The sequence below is a fragment of the Lygodium microphyllum genome, chromosome 20 (genome assembly GCF_053477565.2).
Source record: "Lygodium microphyllum isolate KBCC chromosome 20, Lygodium_microphyllum_v1.1.10, whole genome shotgun sequence".
In the NCBI taxonomy this organism is placed as follows: domain Eukaryota; kingdom Viridiplantae; phylum Streptophyta; class Polypodiopsida; order Schizaeales; family Lygodiaceae; genus Lygodium; species Lygodium microphyllum.
Window position 1 is genome coordinate 109,864,050 of NC_141154.1, and position 10,355 is coordinate 109,874,404.

General features: G+C 37.4%; 2 pseudogenes; one reads left to right on the plus strand and one right to left on the minus strand.

Annotated features, from left to right (window-relative positions):
• Positions 1 to 343: 343 nt before the first annotated feature.
• LOC148019252 (uncharacterized) lies at positions 344 to 8,293 on the minus strand (annotated as a pseudogene).
• Positions 8,294 to 8,902: 609 nt separating this feature from the next.
• On the plus strand, positions 8,903 to 9,904 carry LOC148019253 (uncharacterized; annotated as a pseudogene).
• The last annotated feature ends 451 nt before the right edge of the window (positions 9,905 to 10,355 follow it).

Sequence of the window (10,355 nt, forward strand, 5' to 3'; positions counted from 1 at the left end):
GTCTTGCATACGCACTAGGATCACTCATGCGTAGGATCCACATGCACTTTATTGACATGTGAGATACATCATGTGATCATTGATTTGGGACATTATTTATGTCATAATCCAGAATCTACATATTTGAATGTAAAGAAGATTGTATCAATAGCATGCTTCTATATAAAAGGAAAGAGAGATGTGCATGGAATTCAATAATTATCACAGATACAATACATTTAGAGACAATAAAATACGATTATCAAGTTAAATTAGAGACAATAGAGAATGTGGTGCAAATTAAAGTGTAGAATTAGGATACAAGAGGCCAAAATAACATTAGGAATTGTATACAATGAGGCTCTCAAACCTCATCTATTAAGGGTGCTTGTGGAGGTCTATGCCATCCATAATTGACCAGCAATTCATCACCAATACGTAATGATCTAATAGCATTGACAACTATGTATCTTTGTACATCCCTACTCATATGTCTTGGTTCATGACTATTCTCACACTCCACAAACATGCAATCGGTTCTTGCACTCATCCCTTGACTACTATTGATTAAACCTGCTCTATTTCCTTGAGAGTAAGGTCTTTCGTCAACATAGAGTCTTCTTCCTTCTGCATATGTAATCCCTCTATTAGAAAGGCTACATTGAGACAAAACCCATAAGTACTCATGCTCTGGATGTAGCAAGTAAGCTGATGCCATGGACCCCATATATATATAGGTCCACAAAAAGACATAAGGGTGACCTCTAAATGAGGGGTGATGCCAGGAGGCATATTTCACGGTGGATTCCGTGAGGTTTTATGGTGGATTCCGTAAACTTTGATGACCGGGGCTCATACACAAAGTGGATTCTTTGTGCGAGAAGTTGATGGGGACGCCTGTCCTTTTCGGGCGTTTCATTAATTTAGTGTGTACATGGGTGATTCCATAGCAGGTGATTCCGCAAAATGCATATTAAATTAATAAACGTTTATGAGTTTAGAGTGCGCATTCGTAATAAATTAAGATTAGGATTTATTTCTAACCAGTTGATTTATTTATGTAGCTGAAGACTGCTAGGTATTCACTTTTGTCGGTTTAATTGTATTATTTTACTAACGATTGTGAATGCTTCAGTTGATGTGTAGAGATAGCAGTAGTGGCGGAGGAAAGCATTGGTGGATAGCGAGTATTCGATCTATGGATTATATTTTGATAGACGCCACGCCTATATTTTGTCATGTCTATTGAGGCATCGATTATTTATTATTATTTTGTATGCGCCCTTGCGCACGGTTATATTATTTCTATTTGGACATTGTATTGGGCGTGCCAGACTCTTTGGGCACTGTCCATTAGCTTTATTTCTATTTTTGTAAAAGCAAACTCAAAAGCTAAAAGCTTGATATATTTTTGTAAATTGGGCTATTATTGAGCATGAAGATGGAAATATACATAAAATACATGCTTTGTGAAGCGCTCACACAAGGCATGGGGGGAGATTGCACCCAATTGGTCTCTTGCTCTTGTCGTTCATGCTTTTTACATTGTAACTTGTGCAAAAAGTAGAGTTCATTGTTCTTGGGGACCTTTCGGCATTCACTACACAAGCATACATCGTCCGATCTGTGCACATGTGGTATCAGAGCGGAGCTGAGATCAAGAGCTTCCAATCGCTACCCATCTCGTGCAAAGGCGGAGCTCCTGGAACGATTGGGCTCTATGGTCAATCTCGTCATGAACCGTCGATATAGGCAGACTTCTGGCGATCAAGAACCCCTGTTTTTGTCATAAGATCGCGAAGGACCGGGCTATACAGGCGGAGGACCACTTCCAACTTCCCTTCATCAAGTCGTGGACAACCAGAGAGATACGTCATTAATTTTCCATTCTTCAAGCTTAAAGCTTTAAAGTTTGGGAAGCTTTAGAGAAGCTTTAAGCTTCAGAATTTAATCATCACGCATCAGAAGACCTCCAAAAATCACGCGTGCCATAAAAAACGCCCCCCCTCCCCCACGATCTGCGCCGTTTGACTCCTATTAAGCCTAAGCTTAATCAATCAAGCTAAGTCAAGTAAAGCAAATCACTTCTACAAGTCACCAAACTCCAGGACACACCACAGAAGTCAAGTTCTGCAAGTAATTTCTGATCAAGTTCTGCAAGTTCCTTAAGTCGAATAAGTTCTGCAAGTCTGCAAGTCTGCAAGTTAGACTAGTCAACTGGAGTCAGAACTGACTTGTGCTCAAAACTCCTAGAAGAACTGTTCCTGCGCAGAAACTCCAAATTGCAAAGTTGTTCATTGGAAGGTACTCTACCCATACGCAGGTTTGCTGAAGTATTTTCAGCATACAAAGAATGATAAATCACAGAATTTTTTGAAGATTGAGAAAGAAATACGCCAAAACACATAAGCCTTGTATTCCCGAACTTGAGCTACACTCATCCAGCTAACCTGATTTTGAGTGAGAAAGGTCTTTTGAGTTTTACAGGATGACGAAACCACATATGGATGATCTTATGGCTGAAGGCGACTTACCTGAACCTACAATGGAACAAAAGCTGGACTTAATCATGATGCAATTGGAAGAAGAACGAAGGGCTAGGCAAGCATTGCAAGCTCAACTGGCAAATTTACAAAGAGCGTCTACCGACAAAGAAGAACCTCAAGCTGAAGATCTGATTCATTGACGCAACTCTTGAAGCTCAAACCATCCGCAAGGAATCAAAGATAAGTAAAAGAAGTTTCAAATTCCGTACTTTCAATGGCATACGAGAAGGAAAAACTATTCTAGCATTCATTAGTCAGTTTGATGACTATTTCCATGAGGAAACCTATGCAAAAAAAGATAAAATCAAGTGTGTTACTAATCATTTAGTGGACAGAGCATCACTTTGGTGGACTGTAGTACGCAAGAGCATAGAATGTCCTGATACTTGGGAAGATTTCAAGAAGAAGCTCATGCAGAATTTCCTTCCACCACAATTTCATGAGAAAGCTATTAAGCAATGGGATCTTCTCCAGCAACGGGATCGTGAACCTATACCTCAGTATACAGAGCGTTTTTGGAATGCACTACTCCAGCTACGCATGCTTGAAGACATACCAGAGGCGACACACAAGCGCAAGTATATGTCTGGACTTCTTGGGCATTATTACACTGAAGTTAACATGTTCAAGCCAGCTACCCTTGAAGACGCCATTTCACTAGCTCACGACACTGAAGATAAGCTACGAGGTAGAGACAGACGACCACAGCAATTCCAAGCCAATGGTAACTATGGATCTAAACAATTCAATTCCAATTTTAAAAGATTTAATCTAGGTCGTTTCTCTTCATCATCTTTTCGCAAAAATTGGGCAAAACCACCTGCATTACCATCCAATGTCAATCAAAATCCTAAGCCTATTCCACAGTCAAATCCAAATGTACCTAGACTTCTTGCCATTGCAAATAATATAACCAAAGCCAAGCCAATATGACTATGAAATGTTTGGTGCATGGAAAGGAAAAGACTATTTTGCATGATGACGGTAGTACTCATGATTTTATTTCTGCAAAATTAGTAAAGGAATTGAAATTACAGATTGTACCTACGCATTATCGCATCAAAGCTGCATTCTTAGGCACTAGGTATAATGGTACACAGGAAGTGCAAGACTTAGAGATTCAAATTGGTCCATACACTGAAAGAAGAATTTTCTTAGTTGTTCCATTACAATCGAGTGACATTATCTTAGGTATGCCTTGGCGTCACTAGCATAACCTAGATATAGATTATTCTACACACACAATGAATATTAATTTTCAAGGAAAATCTATTATATTATATGGTATGCATGCATCTAATGTTTTTCCACTACTTTCGCATACTCAAGCTAAACGTGCATTACGCAAGAGTAGTAAATCCTATCTCATTTGGGTGAATGAATTGCAAGTAAAGGAAAATCATATGCATCCTAGGCATAAAGAATTTCTTGCATATTTTAAGGACTGTTTTGCATAAGACCTACCACTTGGTTTACCTCCTTCACGTCCAGAAGACCATAAGATAGATTTGATCCCTGGCATACAACTACCTTGCAAAGCACCATATAGGCATAACCAGATAGAGCAAAAAGAAATCCAGAGTCAAGTTGAGGAATTACTAAATAGAGGATTGATTCGACCTAGCAGTTCTCCATTCGGTGAACCTGTTCTGTTAGTCAAGAAAAAGAATAATACCTATCGTATGTGCATTGACTCGATAGCTTTAAATAAGATCACTGTAAAGAATAGGTATCCTATTCCTAGAGTTGATGACCTTATGGACAAATTGGAAGGATCTGCTATATTTAGTAAAATTGACCTAAAGTCTGGTTATCATCAGGTGAGACTAGATAAGTCTGACATATTCAAGACTGCATTTAGAACATAGTTTGGTCATTACGAATTTTTAGTCATGCCATTTGGATTGATTAATGCACCTGCTACGTTTAGTAGAATGATGAACAATATATTTCTGAAATATCAGTATTGTGTAATTGTCTTCTTTGATGATATTTTGGTGTTTAGTCAAAATGAGAAATAACATTATGAGCATTTGTCATTGGTTTTTCAGTTATTGAAAGAAAATCAACTGTATGCAAATCCTGAAAAGAGTGAATTCTTTAAAATAGAAATTGAGTATTTAGGTCATATTGTATCATCTGATGGAATTAAAGTTGATCCTAAGAAAATTGATGCAATATTGAATTGGCCTGTACCTAAAAACGTGCATGAGTTACGCTCATTCCTTGGTCTTTCTAGTTTCTATAGGAAGTTTGTACATAATTTTTCATTACTTGCATTACCATTAACCAAACTTCTGAAGAAAGGAATTGTTTATCATTGGTTCGAAAATCAACAGAAATCCTTTGACTTACTGAAACATGCATTAACCCATGCCCCTGTTCTACAGTTGCCTAATTTTAATAGACCATTCTTTCTAGTAGTGACTGATGCTAGTGGACCAGGAATAGGAGTTGTACTTATGCAAGACAATCATCCTATAGCCTATTCTAGTTGTAAGCTGAAACCCTCTGAGCTGAAATATTCCACATATGACAAAGAACTATTAGCAGTTGTACAAGCATTAAGACAGTGGAAACACTACTTAATGGGTTCAGAATTTATGATTAAGACCGATCAGCAAAGTATTAAACATTTACTTATCCAACCCCAAATCTCTGACCGTCATATCAAATGGGCCTCCTTTATTCAAAGTTTTCATCCTATCATTCAATATCAACCTCGAAAAGAAAATGTAGTGGCTGATGCATTGAGTAGAAGACTTGCCATTCATAATATTTCTATTATATCTTTTGATTCTTTGATTGCTATGAAAGATGCATATCATCAGGATATTACTTTTCATGCTGATTGGAATAAATTAGTTCAAAATAATTTGATTCCTATTGATTCATTGTCATATAATGATGGATTTATGTTTTATGAAAAGAGATTGTGTGTTACAATTCCATTCCGATCTTTTGTTTTGAATGAAATTCATTGTCCCCCATACCAAGGTCATAGAGGTATCATATCTACCTTACGTACGTTAACTGAAGATTTTTATTGGCCGCATATGGATGCTGATGTATTTAACTTTGTTTCTGAATGTTTGATTTGTCAAAGAGTTAAGAGACATCATGGTAAACAGTATGGATTACTTATGCATTTGTCTATTCCATCTAAACCTTGGGAACAAATTTCTATGGATTTCATTACTGGTTTACCTAATACTAAATCTAACCATGATATGATTTGGACAGTTGTAGATAGATTTAGTAAACAAGCATATTTCATTCCATGTAAGAAAACTTTAACAGCATCACAAGCAGCACAATTGTGTTTGAAAACTGTTTTTACTAACCATGGGTTGCCAAAAGTTATTATTTCAGATTGTGATTCTAGATTTTGTAACAACTTTTGGATTACTCTGTTTGCTAACCTAGGCACAAAGATTGATTTCTCATCTGCATTTCATCCTGAAACTAATGGACAAATAGAAGCCACTAACAGCACCATTCTAGATCTTTTACGTGCATATACTATCTCTAAACCATAGACATGGGACACACATTTGCATTTATTACAGTTTGCATATAACAATATACCACACACATCTACAAAGAAAGCACCGTTTGAAGTAATTTATGGATATAGATTATCTACACATGTTGCATCTTTGTCAAATAGAATTCAAAGTGCTGATGATATTGCTAGTATGCATAACACTATTTTTCATGAGGTTAAAGATATGATTGCTAAAGCCCATCAATCATATACCAAACAAGCCAACAAGAAAATAAAAGCAATAAATTTCAAAGTTGATGATTATGTTTGGCTAAGAATAGAAAAACGCAGATTGCAAAGTGTAGATAGACATCCAGTAGTCAAATTAGCCCCTAGATTCTATGGACCATTTAGGATCATTCATAAAATTAATGACAATGCATTCAAGTTAGAATTACCCCCTCATTGGAAAATTCACAATACATTTCACCTTAGTTTATTGAGACCAATTAGAGGCCAATTACCTGTACACCCTGTTTATGAAAACCCACCTTTATTAGAGGAAGAGACTGAAATACTTGAACCAAAAGCTATCATAGACACTGACTTTATGACCACTAGAACTGGCCGAAGGTATTCTAGATATCTAGTTAAATTTAAGAACCATCTTGTAGAGGAAGCACAATGGATGCACGCTAGAGACTTAAATGATTTCCCCACTCTGTTAGCTCCACATTGAGCTAATAGAAATTGAGGTCAATTGCTATCCCACCCTGGGGGTATGATGCCAGGAGGCATATTTCACGGTGGATTCCGTGCCACGGTGGATTCTGTGAGGTTTTACGGTGGATTCCGTAAACTTTGATGACCAGGGCTCATACACAAAGTGGATTCTTTGTGCGAGAAGTTGATGGGGACGCCTGTCCTTTTTGGGCGTTTCATTAATTTAGTGTGTATATGGGTGATTCCATAGCAGGTGATTCCGCAAAATGCATATTAAATTAATAAACATTTATGAGTTTAGAGTGCGCACTCGTAATAAATTAAGGTTAGGATTTATTTCTAACCAGTTGATTTATTTATGTAGCTGAAGACTGCTAGGTATTCATTTTTGTCGGTTTAATTGTATTATTTTACTAACAATTGTGAATGCTTCAGTTGATGTGTAGAGATAGCAGTAGTGGTGGAGGAAAGCATTGGTGGATAGCGAGTATTTGATCTATGGATTATATTTTGATAGGCGCCACGCCTATATTTTGTCATGTCTATTGAGGCATCGATTATTTATTATTATTTTGTATGCGCCCTTGCGCACGGTTATGTTATTTCTATTTGGACATTGTATTGGGGGTGCCAGACTCTTTGGGCACTGTCCATTAGCTTTATTCCTATTTTTGTAAAAGCAAACTCAAAAGCTAAAAGCTTGATATATTTTTGTAAATTGGGCTATTATTGAGCATGAAGATGGAAATATACATAAAATACATACTTTGTGAAGCGCTCAGACAAGGCATGGGGGGAGATTGCACCCAATTGGTCTCTTGCTCTTGTCGTTCATGCTTTTTACCTTGTAACTTGTGCAAAAAGTAGAGTTCATTGTTCTTGGGGACCTTTCGGCATTCATTACGCAAGCATACAACGTCCAATCTGTGCACCAGTGGTATCAGAGCGGAGCTGAGATCAAGAGCCTGTATTTTGTCATGTCTATTGAGGCATCGATTATTTATTATTATTTTGTATGCGCCCTTGCGCACGGTTATGTTATTTCTATTTGGACATTGTATTGGGCGTGCCAGACTCTTTGGGCACCGTCCATTAGCTTTATTCCTATTTTTGTAAAAGCAAACTCAAAAGCTAAAAGCTTGATATATTTTTGTAAATTGGGCTATTATTGAGCATGAAGATGGAAATATACATAAAATACATGCTTTGTGAAGCGCTCACACAAGGCATGGGGGGAGATTGTATCTAGTTGGTCTCTTGCTCTTGTCATTCATGCTTTTTACCTTGTAACTTGTGCAAAAAGTAGAGTTCATTGTTCTTGGGGACCTTTCGGCATTCACTACGCAAGCATACAGCGTCCGATCTGAGCACCAAGGTGGCACATGCAAATCTTGTGCAATAAAGAGGCCTCGTTCTGCTCCATTAATGGTAGATGGAGCAATCATGTAGTGATTTTCCTAGAAGCTAAAAACCACTCCATCTAAAGGAAGTATCATCTTCGATCATATGTCTGTACTAGTGAATGCAAATGAGTAGGCAATGAATGATCTTTACCCATCTTAGCCTCCAAAGCATGAGGTAGAGGATGCCGAGAACCCTTGAGCTACAACTAACAAATGACCTATCTAGGTTGTGTGCGAGGGACATGTGCATCATTGATAGTGAAGTCATCCTTGTCATCAAGTGAATATACCTACATATGTAATATGGTTGCATTATATATGAGCCTTTGATTTATAGAATAACCAATAATAAAACTATGGGAGAATAGTCACATACCATAGGTCAATGTCACTCCTTAGGTGGTGGTGCTTGCTTAAAAGTACCATGATTCATCTCATGTGAAAAGCACTCCCGTCGTGGTGTCTGATATGTGCCATGACAACGAGCGCACCACCATATAATAGACTCATTGTAGTATAAAACATTTTAAATGGGTTCATGTGCAGTATTCAAACTCTGTGCACCCCAACCACCACCAGTAGGAGGTGGCGATGTACCCTTTGAGTGCTCCGAATCTGATTTTCAAGTACCATAAAAACATGAAACATTTATAAAATGATCAAAGTTAAAAAAGCAATAAAAGTAACAAAACATTAAAATCTAACAGGTTCTTTGGTATATTCTAACGCTTATTGTAATATGAAAAATAAACAAATGCTACCGTATGGTGGAGACAAACAAGAGGAGGGTTGATATGTGCATGGAGACATGGCAATACTTCAACAAGGAGAGACGCCTACACATTAGTTTTCCTCAGTAGAAGGTGTGTGCCTTTGCTAACGTATATTAGAATTAATATGAACTTTGCTAGATTGATTCTAACTATTCTCTCATCTATGTTATTTTTTAAAATCAAATTTACATAGGAGGTAGCACAAAAGAGAGTGCAACATGGTCACACATCTAGACTAGGTTGGATTGATTCTAACTATTCTCTAATAAATGTTATTTTGTTTAATCAAATTTACATAGAAGGTAGCACAAAAGAGAGTGCAAGATGGTCACACATCTAGATTAGGTTGGATTGATTCTAACTATTCTCTAATCTATGTTATTTTGTTTAATCAAATTTACATAGGAGGCAGCATGAAAGAGAGTGGTAGTTGGTCACACATCTAGACTAGGCCAGATGGGACAGAATGGATTTGTGGCCACATTTGTGAGTATAGACCGTTCAAATTTTAACTTTCAAAGGTAATAGTATTGAATGAAGGAATCAATAAGGCTTTGGTTGTGTCTTGATGCAGACCAAAGACTATGGTCGTGCACCTACAGTGCAGGAGATGGAGTATGCCACATACTACAGCTACCACGCTTTGCAAGGGATGCTTACTGACAGGCCAGATCCACTTGTGGGTATCACTATTTTGTTTTATAGTTTATTTTCATGTAAATTATAATATATTCTTATTTGATTTCACTAACTAATGAAGGAGCAATATGGTGAGGACAACATGATAGAGGTGGCTCAACAAGAGGCCAAGGGGCAACGCTGAGAGGCTAAGAGGAGCGGCAACAAGATTGCTGGCCATGGTGGTGATGATCATGGAGATGGGGGCAATGGTGGGTTGCAGGTGGGGGCAAGGGTGGTGGCACTGGTGATGGTGATCATGAGTCTGATAATAGTGACTTGTATAGTGATGACTCATATAGTGATCATGCTTAGGGATCTGTTATGTATATTTGAGGATGAGACTTGTATTGCATATGTGAGGATTCATCACTATTCATTGTATAGACATATGCGAGGATGACACTTGTTTTGTATATGTGAGGATTGATCACCACACACTCTAGACACATGTACATATATTTACTGATGATATATATTGACGCATGTTCGTTGCATCATTGAATTTGTCTACAAACAATTAATTATTTGTCTATTGTCTATTGTCTATTGTCTCTTGGAAAGCTAGATAGAGACAAATCAAAATTTTTATCGCGGTTCAGTGTTTTCCTATGTTGGACTCTAATATTAACAAGCTTTTGATTTCCATAGTTTTTGCAGAGGCCCCGGATTTTACACTACATATAAACTCAAGCAAAATTTCAAGCTCAAAGATCCAAACTATGAAGTTTCAAAGCACCTAATTTCAAAATATCAAGCTCACCAT